Genomic DNA, 19,548 nt, shown 5'->3' with positions numbered 1-19,548 from the left:
GCTTAAAAAAAAAAAAAGATGGGGTGGTCAGGTAGCACAGCGAGTAAGAGCACCGGCTCCAGTGTTGAGAAGACCTGGAGATCGAATCCCAGGCTCAGACACTTAGCACCCACCCAGAAACACCTGGCCGTGTAACCTTGAGCAAGTTACTTAACCCCAATTGCTTAGGGGTGGCCAGGTGGCTCAGCGAGGAAGAGCACTGGCTCCAGTGTCGGGATGACCTGGATCAAATCTGGGCTCAGATACTCAGCACCACACCCAGAAATAATAACTGGCTGTGTAACCTTGAGCAAGTTACTTAACCCCGATTTCTTATAAAAAAAAAGATTCCTTGAAAGCAGTGATCATGTTTTATTTATGTAGGGGAGTTAGGGCCAGTTTTGGAGAAAGAGGCCCCTGGGATATTCCTGAATCCTTGTATAACCTGGAGAAAATCACTTCCCCAACCCAAATGTAATTTACTTCATACAATCAGAGTTCCAGACTTGGAAGAGGCCTTAGAGGTTATTGAGTTCAATTTCCTTCTTTTATCGAAGAAACAGACTCAGAAAAGTTAATTGACTTGACCAGAGTCACACAGGTAGTAAAGATTTGAACTCAGACCTTTTGACTGAAAATTCGTCTATTGTCTCCTTCTTAAAATGAAGGGAGTGAATTGGCTGTATTCTAAGGTCTCTCCCAGCTCTAAAACCTATGATTCTTTTTTTTTTTTGGAGGGGGGAAGGCAAAACAATTGGGGTTAAGTAACTTGCCCAAGGTCACACAGCTAGTTAAGTGTCAAGTGTCTAAGGATGGATTCTAACTCAGGTCAGCCCCACTCACTCCAGGGCTGGGCACTATTCACTGCTCCACCTAGCTGCCCCTAAAATCTATGTTTCTAAAACTTCCCTGATGACTAGCATAGCTATTTAATCAATGTTTATTAAAATAAAGGCATTGATAAATATAGGGCAGAATTAGCCCATTTTTAAGTTTCTGCCACAGACCACAGATTTTACACAGTCTTGGCCTCTCTGAGCTTCCACACAGGGAGGCAAACTTCATTCCATTCCTTCCCCTCCTCTCAGAAATGGCCTATGAAGCCCTGCCCCCTTCCCCAGGAGCGTGACATCCCACAGACAGCTCTTCCTTAGGCACTGGGCCACACACGGCCAGCTTTGCTTCTCCTAAGGTGGTCCTCAGTCACGTGCAAATGCACACAGCTCTCACCCTCCTGTGGGCACAATCCTGGCTCTTTCTAACACCTGGTTAACAAGATGATATGAAGTCGATTCTATTAAATGGAGAGATTTAGCCCTGTGTGTTTCTAACCAGTCCATGCAGATGGGCAGACCTGGTCTGTGGGTCTGAGATATCTTATCTCCCCTGATTCTTGCCCAGATGGTCCTCAAATCCCTCTTCAATCTTTTTTTTTTTTGCAACAGCAACATGGTGTTGTTGAGACCATGTGATGAGAAACAAACAGTAGGGCACTTTATTTTTTAATCCTAGCTCAGCTAGCTTCAAGGCCCATTGCTTCCCTGAAACTAAGCTTCTGAATTGTCTTCATAAAGGGGATCATGGATTTAGAAGTGGAACACCATAGAAGTCTACCCCATCATTTGTAAAATGAGGAAACTGAGGTCCCAAGAGTTTCAGTGGTACACCCCAAATCACATAGGTACTAACTGGCTATGGAGGCAGCTGGGTGGTTCAGTGGATAGAGCCTTGGACCTGGAGTTAGGAGCTAGACCTGAGTTCAGATCCAACCTCAGACTCTTCCTAGCTGTGGAACCTTGGGCAACAAGTACGAAGTGGTAAAATAAGGGTTAGAAACCAGGTCCTCTTACTCTACATCTCTCTGCTTAACTATACTGGTAATGCTTGCCTTACCTACCTCATGTGAATTCTATAATCTGTGAAAACATTTGTAAATTGTAAAAAGCTATATGTTAATGCTGCTGTTATAAGAGGCAGTGTGGTTTAATGGATAGAGTGTGGAGCAAGGAGTCAAGAAGACCTGAGTTTAAATCTGACAAATCTGGGCAAGTCATGTGCTTGTCTCAGTTTCCTCAATTGTAAAACTGGGATAATAACGGTACCCAACTTCTCCCAGGATCAAATGAAATAATAATTGTAAAATACTTAACATAGAGCCTGGCATTTCGTAGGAGGTTAATATATGTTTGCTTCCTTCCTTCCCTGGTCAAATACCTAAACTTCTTCCCAGGTTTGGTTTCCTTAGCTGTAAAATGGAGGAGACACAAACCCTTCCCTCTTAGAGTTATTGTGAGGATCAAATGAAACCATGTAACTTTTGCAAATAATACAAATGTGAACTATTAGTTTTAACTGCTACTAAAATCTCCCTGTATGTGATGCTAACCTGACTCCCAAAGTCACCTGACACAGTCCTGGAGATGGAGCTTTCCTATGTCCACCTGAATTTAATTTTCTTTTTAAAAGCATTCTTGCTTTGTAAATGAAGTTCAGATCTCTGATTCTAAAGAGTACTTAAAATGCTTTCTTACATGGGAAGGAGAAAGATACAGGGGGAATTTAAGCAGTGCAGAAACCAAAAGATATCCATAGGTATTTTTTAAATCATAAAAATATAACTGAAAAATAATTCATCCTCTTTTTATACTCGAGTGCAGTCTACAGAAAGATATTTTGCAGTAAATGTTTGGAGGTAAAGGGAAAACAGGGTCCATTTACATACTATTGGTTACCATGAGATTTGATGTAACCATTCAGGAAAGTAATTTAGACTTACGCTAAAAAAAAAGTCACTAAAATGAACCTGCCTGTTGTCCCAGCATATCTCTGCTAGGCATATACTTCAAGGAGGTCAAAGACAGAAGGAAAAGTCACTCTATCTATCTATCTATCTATCTATCTATCTATCTATCTATCTATCTATCTATCTATCTATCTATCATCTATCTATATGTATACATATATGTATGTAGTTCTATGTATATGTGTGTATGTATATATAGGAGCTTTTTAGTAGTAGAAAATCTAGAAACAAAATGAGTGGTTTTAATTTACATTTTAGTAATATTTTATTTTTTCCCAATTACATATAAAGACATTTTTTAACATTCATTTTGTAATATCGTGAGTTCCAAATTCTCTCCTTCACTCTTCCTGAGATGATAAGCAGTTTGATATAGTTTATACATTTGTAACAAAATGAATGTTCATCAGTTGGAACGACTGAACAAATTGTGGTGTATGACTGTGATGAAAGATCATGCCTTAAGAAATGATGCGTATGAAAAATGTCGAGGTACTTGGGACGACTTGTAGGGACTGACTGGGAAGGAAGTGAGAAGAACCCAAGAAGAATTTACACTATGGCTATGATAATGGAAAAGAAAACGACTCAGAAAGACTTCGGAATTCCTGTGAATTCGCTGACCAACAACGATTCCAGATGACTGATGACCAAGCATACTTCCCACCTCCCAGCATGAAAGTGTGTATGAACCACAAGTGTAGGACAAAACATGTTTTCAGATATTATTCAATGTGTTGGCTTGTTTTGCTTGACAGGGTAGGATTCTAAACGGGATGTTTTAGGAGAGTTATTGGGAAATGACAGTGATATTGAAAAGAGGAAAGAACACAAAACCTTTGATATAAATATACATATATTTATATTTTAAATATATAATAATATAATTCAATATATAATTATATATAATAATCTGTATGATATATGGTTATGTTATATAATCATATAATATAATTAATATATCAAATATATTTACATATATGGAAATTTTAAAGCACTGTAGATATAAGTATTTTGTAACTAATTGTTAAGCATTTGGACAAACATCGTTTTCAAGAACAATAATAATAATGGAAAGAACACTGACTTCACAATCAGGAAAGAGATTCTACTCCAGTCTCTGATATAATTAGCTACGTGGCCTTGTGTGAATCACTTCCTCCTCTGTAGACCCCAGAGGTCATTTAATTTTAGGATTTAGAATAGGAGGGGCTTTACTAATCTAATCCAATCCCTTAATTTTGCAGATGAAGAAACTGCTGCCTAGGGAGGAGGCCAAGTGATTTACCCAAGGTCACAACCTTCTCATTTTATTGGTGAGGAATCAGTTCTGACTTTCTATGAGTTTTTAAAGAAAGTGACACTCCCCAAAGTCAGCTCTATGCTACAATGCACAAGTATGATCTTTTATACAACACTCAGCTCTTAACTTTCCCTTACTCAGATTAAGGGTCTGTGTTTTGATGCGGAGTCACTGGGCATGTTATTAGGATAATGTATAGAATATATTCCAGTCCTAAGTGTTTTTTTTTTTTAATCTTCACAGGATTCGGCCACGATGTAGTGAAATGAGTGCTAACTTTGGTGGTGGAAAGAGCCACCTTCTAATTCTGCCTGTCATCTGAAATGGTGGCATGGTAGTATCTGGATTTGGAAGCAAAGGACCTGGGTTCGAATCCCAGCTTTGTCACTTATTACCCATGTGATCTGGGACAGGTCACTTAACTTCTCTTGGTCTCAGTTTCTTTATCTGTAAAATGAAGGGAATTGGACTAGATGACCTCTAAGGTTCCTGTTAGCACTAAAGAGGGAACAAAGATGGAGGGAACAAAAATGAAGTACTTGTAACAGATAAAGTAGAACTAAGAGGTGTAAAAGATTGTCATGTCCAAATCCTTCATGTTACAGAAGAGTAAACTGAGGGCCCTCCAAAAGGGAAAGTTACTTGCCCAAGGTCTCCTATGTCATAAGTGACAGAGGTAGCATGTGAAACCACGTTCTACTCCTCCAAATGTACAGTCCTTTGCCCAGGGTGCCATTTCTCAGTACGTAGAGTCCTTTACAGATCAACAGCCTCAGCAGCTTCCTATCTTCACTCTCCCCTCTACCCAATACCCATAAATCCATCCTGTAGACATCAGCCTTTCCTTCACCCCATATCACAGAGCAGACACAAACACACACCCTAAGAAGCAACCATCCCATTACACACTGCTGAATGCACATGGGCGCCCACACACACAGACACCCACACATACACACACACATGCACACACACATGCACACACACACATAACCAGACATGCGTGCATATTTTTATTGCAGTGGTTAGGAACATGAACAACGTTTCGACTAGCACTCAACGCTGGCGATTTATGAACCTGGTCTGTTTGAGCAAAAGGGGAGTGAGGGGGGTTGGAGTTTGAGGAGGGAAGAGGTTAGAAGGTGCTGGAGAAAGGATGGGAGAGAAAATGGCCTATAAATTGTTTGCCTTGATTTATACAGGACTCCATTTACAATCCATTTGTTTGAGAGCTTCACTCACTCATTAGATCTCTCTCTCTCCTTTATCTCTTTCTTGTTCTTCCTCTCTCTTTCTCTCCCTCTCTCCTTCTTCCCCTCTCTCTTTCTCATTGTTCATCTCTCTTTCTCTCTCCCCCTTCCCCTTTTCCACCCCCTTCCCTTGTCTCTTCCTCTCTCTTCCCCACTATCTTTTTCTCCATTTTTCTTCTTTCCATCTTTATCTGTTTCTTTTTGTCTGTCTCTATGCCTCTCTCCATCTTTTCGTTACTTTCCATCTCTTTGGTTTTCTGTCTTTGCCTCTCTTATCTTTGTCTCTCTGTGCTCCTCCTTCTCTTTCTCTCTCTTCTTTTCTCTTCATCCATCTCCCTATGCATTTTTCTCCATCTTTGTCTCTGTCTCTCCTTGTCTCTTCTTACCTATTTCTTTCTCTGTCTCCTTCTCTCTGCTTCTCTTTCATCTTTTCTGTTTCCTTTCACACATCTCTCCTCTCCTCTCCATGACTGTCTCTTTGTCTTTCTCTACTTTTTTCTGTATCTTTCCTTCTTTCTGTCTCTACATCTTCTTCCCCTTCTCTTTTTCTTCACGTCTGTCTCTGTTTCTCTCCTTCTCTCTGTCACTGTCTCTGTCTCTGTCTCTCTGGTCCTGAGTTAGCCCAGCTGGAAGGAGACAGCGATCAGAGTTCAGTTGGTGCAGACAGAACTAAAGTAAACAGACGTGGTCATTGAGCAGGCAGTTAGCAGCCTTTGGACAGATGAGCAGAGCTGGTGAAGGACCACACACACAAAGGCCCTCCAGACCACACAGGGACCAGACTGCCCTAATTCTGCATTCGCACACACGAGCACATACCTACAATGACACTCCTCCTCCTCCTCCTGTTACCAGGGGGCCCAGATGCCTCTGGGCCAGAGGGCTCTGGGAGCAGTCTCCCTCTCAGCCCCACCTCTGGAGATATTTCCTGCCTGTCACAAACCCCTCTAGACCACTGCTGCTCCATGACTCCCCTCTATGCCCCAACAAGTTGAGCTCCAGTGCCTGGCCCACGGAAAACAGTGTCTGGAGACAGCCCATCGTGAAAAGTGCCACTGTTTCTCCCACAGCTAATGAAGTGATCACTTCCACTAGGCTCAAAGCAAACCCAGACCTTTCAGCCTGAACCTGGCTTCAGATCTTTCACAAGGCACGTCACCCAGCATCCAAAGGTCTGCTGTATTCTGATGTGCTCACATTCCCTGGGAGCAAATGTCAGCCCAAAGGGAAAGGGGTCCAGGAAGGCCTTTTAAAGCACTCCAATAGTTACACTCCCACAAGAAAGCTTTTTCCATCCTCCCCCACCCTTTCCTTCAACTGGACAGCACAGCGGGGCTTGTCATCTGACTGGAAATATTTGGTTAACCATTGCTCCTCAGCCACGGCTCAATGTCCCTTTTCAAGTGTGTGCCAAGGTAGAGTCCCCACCACAAGGGAGGCATGTTTTTCAATCAAGGGGCTTCAATGGTTACCACCCCTTGCCTCACCCAAACAGCGTGAGAGTCTCATAAATGATTTTAAGGGGGCCCAACATGCTTTCTCCTCTTCCCTCCAAGACTTATTAATGAGGGGTTGATCAGATAGCATCCTTCCCTCCTGACCAAGATGGGGGGCGGGGAGGGTGCTACTTTTGGCTGGGAGCCCAAGATTGGAAAATCAAGCCCACACCTCAGCTCCCCCTTCTCCAACTCCTCCAGGCTGATGCTCTTATCATATAAAGAAGTTGTCTCCTGGGTGACAGGAGGTCAGGTTGAGGAGGCAACTCTCAGTCACTGTGACACCCCCAGACTACTACTCAGACTGGGAGTCGGCCTCCCTCTGCTAGCCCCTCACCAGCTGCAGGGGCTCAGCTCACAGCAGGGCGTGTGGCTGACTCGGGGCCATACATCTTCATTAGGCTGGTTTATTTGGGGAGGTGAGCAATGGGGGGCTGTCATGGTTGAGAGAAGGGTTGATCTATTAGGAGGTTTGCTTTGAAAACCTCCTTACAGTTACATTTACCCTGATCAAGAGAAGTCTAAATGGCCATCCTGGCTGCTTCAACAGCTGTTCCCTTAAAGGGAGATCACTTCTAATCTCATGTCATACGAGCTATGTGATATGAAGGAATAACAGCATCTTTTATTTCATTGTTAATATTATTATTTTATTCTCATCTTTTTCAATGAGAAACAGTCCTGGAACAAGACCCAATCATGCTGTTAAGCTTTTATATTTAACATCTGCAAATTGTTGCACAGGTGAATAAAATAACTACTTTTGTGCTTGAATAAAAGCACTAGGGTATAAGCTTATCTTATTGTTATCATTAAAGGCTTATACAATTAATATATTATTATATAGTATATAGAATTATATTACATAATTATCATATACTATATCATATGATGTAATAACTTAATGCAATAATATAATTATATAACATTTAATAATAAAAATACTACATCTCTATAGTCTTTAATAGCTCTTTCTTAAGGTAGTACTTTAAAATTATTATCCTAATTTACTGATAATGATTAGTGATACTGATATAGTATCAACTCTGTGTGGTAGCTATTTAAGAATTTTTACCCTAGGAGAGGCTAGGTGACACAGTGAATAGAGCACCAGCCCTGAAGTCAGAAGGACCTGAGTTCAAATACAGCCTCAGATATTTTACACATTTACTTAGCTGTGTGACTTTGGGCAAGTCACTTAACCCTAATTGCCCTCCAAAAAGCAAAACAAAAAAAATAATAATTTTTACCCTACTTTGCTGATAATAACTAGAGATGCTAATATAGTACTTTAGTGTAATTTACTGATAATAATTGGTGATACAAATATAGTACTTTAAAGTTTACAGTGTATTATGCATATTTTATTTGGTCTTCCCAATAAACCTCTGACCTATATATTTATTCAATGGTTCAAGTATGATAATCCCTTTATTATTCAGGACTTGTTACCATCTAGTTTTATGCAGGCATTATGGACTCTTTCATTTTGAAGATGGAGAGACTGAGGCTCAGAGCATGTAGGGTATCCTACGTGATCACACAATTAGGAAGGGTCAAGTCTTTCTTGACTATGAATCAAGCACTCTCGTTGATTCCCCTTTCTGACTCTCAGAGGGAAACTGAGATGCAGAGAAAGTGGTGTGATTTGCCCAGAGTTAGCAGCATTGATTCTTTGCTGCTTATATTTCTTTGAAAATATCATTGATTGGAGTAGGTAGGTGGCTCAGTGAATAGAGCCCCGGCCCTGGAGTCAGGAGGACCTGAGTTCAAATCTGACCTCAGACACTTAACATAAAAACTAGCTGTATGACTTTGGGCAAGTCACTTAACCCCAATTGCCCTCCAAAAAGCAAAAAAAAAATCATTGATTGAGAATTCTTATGTTCAATGTCTCAAAGCAGTGTATTTCCATCTTCCCTCCTTCCATCTGGGTCTTTCCCATTCTTCAAGGTCCAATTCAATTCCTATCTTCTCCAGCAAGCCATCATGGACATGCCAGCTCTTATTTGGGTCTCTTTTTCTCTATATTTCTACCGTGTTTGCCAGTAGTATGTCATATGATTTACCCCTGAATTACATGCTGCACATGTTGTTTAAACACAAAAAGCCTGTCTCTGATGGTATTATGAGCTCTTGGAGGACAATTGTATGTGTCTCTGCATCCTTAGAGTGCCCAGTAGAGCCCTGTTCACATACTAGGTATTCAGTAAATACTTACTTGAAGGGTCCATTCATTTTCATATTTGATTTCCCTATACCTGACACTTAACCCTTATGTTTCTGTGTACAAACTTCACTTATTCTTAGAGACCCTTCAGCCTTGATTGTCCACTGAATGTCATAAACTTATGAAGGGAAACTCCATGATTTTACATGTGTAAAGTGGGAGTCCACCCTGCTCAATTAATGTCATCACCAAAGACCCAGACACTTCTATTGAATCAATCAATCCAAAGTATAAAACTAGATGGTAACAAGTCCTGAATAATAAAGGGATTATCATACTTGAACCATTGAATAAAGACAAATGATACCACATGGGAAACATCTTGTGATTGGCTGAATCAGATATGCCTCTGGCTGTTGAAGGTTTGTTCTCTTAAAGTAGGAAGATTCCTGCTCTGGTGTCACCTGGGTAAAGTGATGTTATGAATACTACATCTAGTCCAGCTGTAATGGAAGAACCCCAGTTTGGAGCATTCCTTTTGGAGAGTTGGAGCTAAGCCCCTGAGAAGGAATCTCAGGGCTGAGAGGGTAAGGAAGGAAGGAAGGGAGGAGACACCCTTATGGGTGAAAGAATTTACCTCCCCACTCTGGCAAGGGGACAGGGAGACAAGTTATCTTCCCTCTGAAGTTGTGAAGCCTGAAGAGTTAGTTAGACCCAGCAAAACTGGGAAGGTACAATAAAGGCTGAACCAACGCCAAGTGACAGTAGGGTAATAAATGTAGCAACAGTTTTAAAGGATTGTTTTTATATTAGCAACAAACAAAGATAGCTAAGACATAGGATCATAGATCTAGATCACAATGGGGCCTCAGGGGCCATCTATTCCAACCTGAACACTTTACGAATAAGGAAACTGAGGCCCATAGAGGTTTGGTGATTTTCCTAAGGTCATGCAAGTAAAAAAAAAGCATCAGGTGCAAAATGTGCACCCAAGTCTTTTGACTCCAGAAGTAGTTATCTTTCTACTGCTACCACATCACCTTTGATGAGGTTCAATAGAATTACTTCAATCATATGAACTGAAAGAGACCTTTTGGTTTACTCAGTCCAATACTCCCATTTTACCTAGGAGGAAACTGATATTTAGAGAGGGAGCAGTGACCTGGTCAAGGGCCTCATAGTCCATATCATGGTAGAGCTGGGAGGAAAACTCAGCAGAAAGAAAGCTGGATTTGGAATCAGAGGGACTGGGTTTGAATCCTGGCTCTGACGCTAGTTATATGATCTTGACCAATTCTCTTCACTTTTCTTGGTCTCTGTTTCTTTGATTGTCTTCTCTCTCTTCAGAACTTAACAGACACCAGCTAGGATGAGTATTTCCACTTATAAACTAGAACAGGAAGGAGGAATGGTTATGAGGCAATAATTCTCCATTACATACAACTCACTTTTCTTTTTAAGAATATATAACAAATTCATCATGTTGTCTTCAAAGCTGGGTGGCCTCTCTGTGTCTTCCCCTGACCTTCTGTTTCCATCTGTGCATTAAAAAAATAAACCTTGAATAACTTTTCTTTCCATTTTTCCTCCTTTCTTTTCATTTTTCTTTTTTGGTTTTCATTTTGAGAACTAAGATTGAAAGCAAGAAAAACCAAAACCCTCATATCAAGCATTTATAGTCAGGTAAACAAATCCCCACATCACCCACATCCAAAAATCTGTGGCTCATTCTGAACATCGAGTTTATACATCCTCTCTCAGTAAGGAGGTGGATAGCATGGTTCATCAATATTTTTCTGACATTGTGATTGGTCACTGAACTGATTAGTCTTTCATAGTTATATTCTTTTATATCAGCAATGTCAAATTCAAATAAATCCCTGGAAATGGATCCATGTTCATGCACATTGGCTTAATAAACCCCAAAACACTATCTGTATGGTATTGTATTTTTATTAATTTTAAAAAATATTTCCCAATTATATTTTAATCTGGCTAGGGGGGAGGGCACACTCCGGAGTTTTGCCATTAGCTTGTGCCTGGTAGGAGCTTGACACCTGACATTACCGTTGTTATAGTATAAGTTGTTCTCCTGATTCTATTCATTTCACTCTGCATCAGTTCATACAAATCTCCCCAGGTTTCTCTGAAACCATTCTTATGGCATAATAATATTCCAGAATTTTCATGTACCATAATTTATTCAACCATTCCCCAATAGATGGCAACTCTATTAGTTTCTAGTTCTTTACTGCTACAAAAAAAGAGATGCAACTATAAAACAGTTATAAAGATTTTTTTTTGCACATATACGTCCTTTTCCTCTTTCTCTGATCTCTTTAAAAGCATAAACCTAATGGTGGTAAAATGGTATGAATAGTTTAGTCAGTCACTTAATCAATAGCTATTCATTAAGCACCTACTATTTACCAGAACAAAGCTAGGGATACAATGGAAGGTAAAAACTGGTCACTTTGATCTCTGGGAATTCATGGTCTGATTGCAGGAACAACCTATCAACAATTATTTCCAGAAAAAGACAACAAAATAAAACAAAACCAAAAACCAACTAAATACAAGATAAATTGGAGTTTCGAGTTGCTTTCCAGAATGGCTGGACCAGTCCACAGTTCCCCCAGCAGCATGCTAGTGTGCTGTTTTCCTATAGTCTCTCTTTCAATGATAATATTCCCTTCTTTCTTTTTTTCTGATTTGTTTGGATTCTATTTTTGAGTATATAAAATGGGGTTGTGGGGCTGGGTGATCCCTAACATCTCTTCTGGCTCCAAATCTGTTAGCAAAAGCAGATACATAATTGTTGTCAATGATTGGTTCATTTTTGTGTCAATGATTGTCAATGATTGGTTCAACTTTGGTGTCTCTCCTTTCTCAATTGGTATTTTTTTTTTTTAAAAAAAGGGGAATTATTTTTGGTATCCTAGAAAAGTCTGAATCATTCCTCAAGCATTGCAGACCATCTACAAGATCCATTTTACTCTGGGGCTCCTCCAGTTAGGGCAGCTTCTGAAAAGTGACAGGTTTGGAATGGAATTCTTCCACAGCCATCCAGATGTTTGGTGTCGTGTAGACCCAGCCCTCGATGGTGAAATGTACCAGGCCATTAAACAGATCCTGGCGTTCACTCCAACAAGGACAGAGAAGTTACACCGCCCTGTCAGTGTTTAAGCATAACACAGACCCTCATTTTCCCATTGCCCCAGCATTTCAATTCCTGCTGAGAAACACGGAGGTCATAACCTTTGGGTTTCCAGAGCTGCCCTTTCCACACCATGGGGAAATCTGACAACAGACTTATTATTTATGCTGCTTAATGCAATCCAGAGGTTATCGCCATGTAGTGCAGTGGGGGTTGGGGTTGGGGAGGAAGAGAAGGGCTGCTCCAAAGAAACCAGCTTATATTTTGAATGTGGCATCTGAACAGAGGAGTATACAAGGTAGGTCTGGTCACATAATATTAAATATTCCTCCTGTGTGTCACACCACAGGTGAATGGCTGCCTGGTGGGGAAAACAAGGTGGATTCAATCACATCAGCAAGTATTTATTACACACCTACTAGGTTCCAGGCATATTTTCACAGCCTTCAGCATTGCTTCAAAAAGCTCAGTACAAGCGTGCTCCAGAGACATTGTGGGTTCAGTTCCAGACCACTACCACAATAAAATGAACATTGCAACAAAACAAGGTATATGAATCTTTTAGTTTCCCAATGCATATAAAAATTGTTTACACTATGCTGTAGTCTATTTAGTGTGCAATAGTATTATGTCTTAAAAAATGTACATACCTTAATTAAAAATATTTTATTATGCCCTGCAAAAAAATACTAACCATCATCTTAGCCTTGAGTGAATCACAATCTTTTTGTTATTGGAGGGTCTTGCCTCAATGTTCATGGCTGCTGACTGATCAGGGTAGTGGTTGCTGAAGTCTGGGGAATCTGTGACAGTTTCTTTTTCTTTCTTTTTTTTTTTGGCTTTTTGGAGGACAATTGGGGTTAAGTAACTTGCCCAAGGTCACATGGCTAGTTTTGTGTATGTGTGTGTTTAAGTGTCTGAGGCTGGATCCAAACTCAGGTCCTTCTGACTCCAGGGCCAGCTCTCTACTCACTGTGCCAGCAAGCTGCCCCGATTGTGACAGTTTCTTAAACGAAATTAAAACAACAATGAAGTTTGCCATATCAATTGATTCTACCTTTCACTCGAATACTTAGAGGCCATTGTAAGGTCATCAGTTAACCTGATTTCAATACTGTTGTGTCTTGGGGAATAGGGAAGCCCAAGGAGAAGGAGAGACATGGGTTGACAGAACAGTCAGAACACACACAGCATTTATTCATTAAACTCACTGTCTTACATGGGCGAGGTTCACGGTATTCCCAAAGGATTACAGTAGTTACATCAAAGCTCACTGATCACACATCATCATCTCAGATACAATAATAATGAAAACAATGGAAATCTTGCAAGAATGACCAAACTGTGTGACACAGAGACATGATGTGAGCAAACATGGTTGGAAAAATTGTGCCAATTGACTTGCTCAACTTGAGATTGTTACAAGCCTTCAATTTGTAAAACAAAAATAACAAACCAAGCCACAATATCTGTGAAGCTCAATAAGACATGCCTAGAAATATCTTTGAAGCTAGCCCCAGACTGGAAGTCAGGTGAACTGAGTCTCAATCCTGGCTCTAACAATTATATGACCTTGGACAAGTCATTTCTCTACTCTTGGCCTTAGTTTCTTCTAAAAAATGAGAATACTTGGGGGAAGCTAGGTGGCACAGTGAATAGAGCACCAGCCCTGGAATCAGGAGGACCTGAGTTCAAATCCATCCTCAGACACAACACAAAACTATCTTGGCAAGTCACTTAACCCAATTAACCTCCCTTTGCCCCTCAAAAAAAGCAAAAAGCAAAAAAAAATGAGAAGACTGGATCAGATAATACCTAAAGGTTCCTTAAAACTCTAATATTATATGGTTTAATCAAAAAACCTTCTTAAGCTCTGACATTCTATAGTCTTAGGTTTTCTAGTTCTGACATGTTGTGTTCTAAGGATCCCTCCTAGCTGTTACATTTTATGTTCTAAGCTCCTCCCCCCCAAGTCCTGGAATTCTTTTTTCTAAGGGCCTTTCCCAGTTATGATAGGCTCTATTTTAAGGACCCTTCCAGATCTGACAGTCTGTGTTCTAAGGTCCCTTCCAGCTCTTAAATTGTAGAATATGACACTAAATATTCTAAGACCCCCTTCTATCTCTGACACTTTATGATTCTAAGGTCTCTCCAAGTTCTAATACTGTTCTAAGTTTCCTCCCCACTTGTGAAAAGTCTATGATTCTAAATCCCCCAATAAGGTCCTTTCTGGATCTGACATTCTATGCTCTAAGGCCCCTCTTGGCATTCTCTGATCTAAGAGTCCTGGTGATGATGAATTCTGTTTAAAGGTCCCACCCAGATCTGACATTCTATGTTCTAGAGTCCCTTCTACATCTGGCATTCTCTGTTCTAAGTTCTGATTATGATAGCCTCCCTTCTAATGTCTCTTTCAGCTTTGGCATTTTATGTTCTAGGGTCACTCCAAGATATGGCATTCTATGTTCTAAGGTCCCTCCTGGCTTTGTCATTCCCTTGTCTAAGTCTTTCCTAGTTGTGACAGTCTCTGTTTTAATATCCCTTCCATACCTGGCATTCTAAGTTTTAAGGCTCCTCCCCACTCTGACATTCTCTGTTCTAAAGATCCTTCCAGTTATGATAGTCTCTGTTTTAAAATCCCTTTCATATTTGACATTCTCTATTGTAAGGATCTTTCCCAGTCATGTCATTCTCTGTTCTAGGGTCCCTTCCAGATCTGACATTTTGTGTTCTAAGGATCTTTCTCAGTTATGCCATTCTGTGCTCTAGGGTTCCTTTCAGATCTGACATTCTATGTTCTAAGGATCTTTACCAGTTATACCATTATCTCTTTTAGGGTCCCTTCCAGATCTGAAATCTTATTCTAGGGTCCCTTCCAAATCTGACATTCTATGTTCTAAGACCCCTACGGGCTCTAGCATCCTCTATTGTAAAGGTCTTTCTTGGTTTGGAGAGCCTATATTCTAAGGTCCCTTTCCAGTCACCCCCTGAGATTTCCCCCAGCACTAACATTCTTTGGCTCTCTCCGATTCTCTTTCTTTCCCAGGAAGTTGGGCCTGTTGAAGGAGGGAACTGGGCTCCACAGTGCGTTGTAACCAAGTTGTGCATGTCCCACATGCCGAGGCTTCATAGACTCAGCCTGCTTCCTGTTTATTTCTTAGGAAACATCAGGAGTTCAGTGGGATCTGTAAGGAGTTCTGTGGTCTGTATCCTGGATGCCTAAGGAATTATCCTTCCATCAGCTGAGGTATGTGAGGGCTTTCCCATTGTCTGTCTGTCATTTAGAGCAATTAAACTTCTCTCCTTTGGAATTTGTTCATATTGTTAGTTCAGCAGAGCCTAAGCATGGTGGCCTATTGGCCCTGCCTCCAGAGATCCATCTGCTTAACCAAATGTCCATTTAGGGCTTAAGCTTTGTTGTTTGTTTGTTTTGTTCTTCATACCAGACCCCTGATTTCATCAACATGGGGAACTTCCAGCACAGAAACTCCCTTCACTGGTGAAGATCAGCTACATATCATCTTCAAGGGTTGCCCTGATGTAGGGAAGTATGAAATGACTCTCTCAAGGTCATGCAACTAGTCTCTCCTGGAAGCAGGACTCAAACCCAAGTCTTCCTGACTTCAAGGCCACTATAACCCTAGGCTTCCTCTCAGGACTAGAGCTGCAGAAATCAGAACTCAAAGCAATTGGTTGTTACATGACATATGGGGAAGAGCGACCTAAGACTTGTAATTATACCCTCACCAAGCCCACCCCAGCAAGAACATACATGTGAAGTCCTAAAGATGGCTGTGCAATATATGTATCTTTGTGGAATATTATAAGATTTTAAGCTAGAAGAAAAAGGAGAGGTTACATCAATCATTGTTTAAACCTTTATTCTTGTCCTCTCACCCCAATGGACATGGTCCTGAATTCAGACTTCTAACAACTGACTCCCACTCCCGACTCTGTCACTAATGAGCTGTATAACCTCAGGCAAGTTACTTAACCCCTCTGAGTCTCAGTTTCCTCATTTGTATAATGGGTATAATTCTATTTACCCCATACCTGCTTCACAGTGTTGCTGTTGTGAAATTACGTTGTCTTATAACAATAACATTTTGTAACCATAAACAATATTTTGTAACCAAAAGAGAAAGGAGGCGTGACACGAAGGATAAAGGTCTGCATTTGGAAACAAGGGAAATTTTGATATATATGATTCTGGTGGAGTCCCTTACCAATGCCCTAGATAGTTCTATAAGAATTACATATGAGTTGCTCCTGATCTGTGTTGGTGAAAGAAGCTTCCACACCAGTAGTTCCCTAGAAAATATTAAATAAAATACAGGTTAAAATTACCTTGCCTCCTCTCCTTACCTATCTCTGAAAGCACTCTATAAATATGACCTATCATTAATTATTAAGTACTTACTGTTTTTGAAGCACTTTACTAGGTTCTAAAGAAGGGAGTGTGTGGGACGTATAACAAAGTATAAGACTTAATCTCTTCCTTTTAGGTAACTTACAGTTACTAGGTATGTTGGTACCCATTAATCAATCTTTGTTGACTTGGTTATGCAAAGAACAGTTAGTATTTATACAGAACTTTTGCAAAATGCTTTACAGATATCTAATTTCATTTTCACTATCCTTGGTGCTATTATTATCCCCAGTTTATAAAAGGAGAAATTCAGGCAGAAAGAAGTTAAGAGACTTGTTTAGGGTCACACAAATATAAAGTATCTGAGGTCAAATTTGAACTTGGGTCTTCCTGATTTCAGGTCTTGTGTTCTATCAAACTGTTTCTACATAAAGTGAACAGTTGAGAAATTATCTGGTGAAATGCATCTATGTAAGCAACTCTTTTTGATGAACTCAGCAAAAGCATTCACCCTACTTTTCCCTCAGTAATAGGTTGGGGTCAGGGGTCATAGTTAAGACTTTGGTACCAGACTGGCCTTCAGTAGAAAGTTCAACTTCTTCTTACTCTTACCTTTTTCTGCATGCTTTCTTTGCCTTCCTAAAACATTTCACCAGGCAGATAGTGCCCTTATGCCAGGGATGAGACATGTAGAAGCCAGAAGAGTTTTACCCTTGCACAGGAGAGTATTTCCCTACCAACTAGCCTCTTAGTCAAATCAGTCATATTCTTCTCTTTTCAAGGAGAGAATCCCTAATAGTACATCACTTTAGAGGGACATACTTTTATGAAATTGTTATGATGCCATTTTGTTAATGAATTATATAAGAAACTGTATGTCTAAGTGTAACTTACTGTATTTTTAAAAACTATTCATCATGAAGAACAATGTTTTACTTGAACTCATGAAGACCTGAGTTCAAATTCTACCCCAGACACTTATCTGTGTGACCCTGGAAAGTTATTTAACCTCTCTGGCCCTCAAGTCTTCATCTTTAAAAAGAGAATAATAATAACACCGACCTCACAGAGTTTGTTGACTCAATTGAGATAATAAAATATAAATAAAGATAATAAATGCAAAGTACTTCATACCTTCAATAAATCATCATCACCTTCATCTTCTCCTCCTCCTCTCCTCCTCCTCCTCCTTTGTTATCAAATGAATTCAAATTCTCCTTCTCTGATTTGTTATCTGTATAATTAAGAGCAAGTCAATCTCTTTATCTTGGTTGTCTTAGCATTAAAATGATGTCATTGGACTCAATACTTGCAGAAATCCTTTCTTGCTCTAAATCTTATAACTTTGTGACCTGGTTTGAATTGCAACTGTGTTCCTGTCTATGTGACCCTTGGAGGAGTGGGGGGGGGATTCACTGCCCCTCTCCAGACCTCAGGCTTATCATGTCTAGCACTTTACTGCTCAATGTGGACTGGATTACTATGAGGCAGGGTTAAGATGTGAGGCGGAGGAATGGAGAATGGGGGTGGGGGGTGGGAGATGGGAACCAGAGATAAGGGTGAGGATGGGCACAGGGGTGGGGGGCAGAGTGTCTGATCTCTAAGGCCTCTTCTAGCTCTAATGTTCATTGGTTCTATGATGACTTTAGAGTTCTAAGACATTCTATCATGTAATGAAAAGCTCTTTACCTTTTCCAGAACTCTTAAGACTAGAGAAAACCCTTTTCCCATTTAAAATGACCAATTGGTATTTACTTAATGGATGGACCATAGCAGTCTTATCACCCTTAAAATGTATGCCTACTTCAGATGTTTAGTTTAAAGTGATACCTTTGACTTTTGCACTGTTTTCCAAAGTTTATGTTAGCTGTCACCTACTAGGTTGGAGAAAAGCTTTTCCTCATTGGTTACCCAGTTGGTCTTAAATGCACTTGCTTCTTGTCCCTATGTGAACAGCTGTATGAACCAAGATCAGACTGACTTTCCCTTCCCTTCTTTCTTATGTCATGTCACACTGCCAAATGGAAATGAGATGGGCAGCGGTGGTGGGGGCAATGGTTTTATGAGATCAGTTCTCCCATGGAATAAAATTCCTGGGGATTGCCTGAAAGTGGAAAGTATATAAATTCCTTCAATTGAGTGGAAGCAGTCATGTTATCATAGAAGGAACCCTAGATTTGGATTTGAAAGGTGGGTTCAACACCTGACTCTGCCACTTGGTGAGTTACTAGGACTTTCACTTTATTTCACTTAAATTCAAAAAGCATTTATTAAATACTTACTAGGCTCTCAGCTAGGTTGTGGGTACACAAAGACAAAAGTTGTTCGTGCTTTCAAGGAGTTTGCATTCTACTAGTGGGAAACAATATAAATGAAATAATATATACAAAATCTCTATTGGAGAGAAGGGGGAGGGAACTCTAGGAACATCAATTTCTTCATCTATAAAAATTAGGGATAAATCCAGGGATGTCTAGAAAAAGCTCTTACTATAAGAAGCAGTTGTAAAATTTTCAGTTGGAAATCAGCAAACACTACAAATTAAAGTTTGATTTACTGGATTTTTTTGATTGTCTAGACTTAAGAAAGTAATGGAAGAAATGCTAAAAATGCAGATTAAATTTAAAAGTGTATCTTTCAAGCAGTCTTTTTCTTCAAAGACTTGAATGTTAAATATTTTCTAGCACACCCCCTGGGGATATCTATCATTGCTCTAATCCTTAAAAGAACTGGGTAGAAAAAGGTGCTTTTTAAAACATAGAGAGTTATGCAACACAAATGTACTATTATTACCAACTGCCATTTCATTTTATTTAAATTATATAATAATAATGAATGATGATGAATGAAAGCCAAAGCATTGCCTTTCCATAAAACTTGTATAAGTTTTACAGATGTTTGTATGTATTAATAAATGTCTACAACTTGAAAATAATTTTAAAAATTCCTTTTTTAAATAATGTTTTTCTTTCTGATGCATCCAAAATCTGTACCAGGATGTCTCTAATTTCCTACTTTCTG

This window comes from Petaurus breviceps, unplaced genomic scaffold (genome assembly GCF_028583685.1).
Source record: "Petaurus breviceps papuanus isolate PSGF00001 unplaced genomic scaffold, PetGlider_PUasm1.0 176, whole genome shotgun sequence".
In the NCBI taxonomy this organism is placed as follows: Eukaryota; Metazoa; Chordata; class Mammalia; order Diprotodontia; family Petauridae; genus Petaurus; species Petaurus breviceps.
This window is presented reverse-complemented; position numbering follows the sequence as displayed.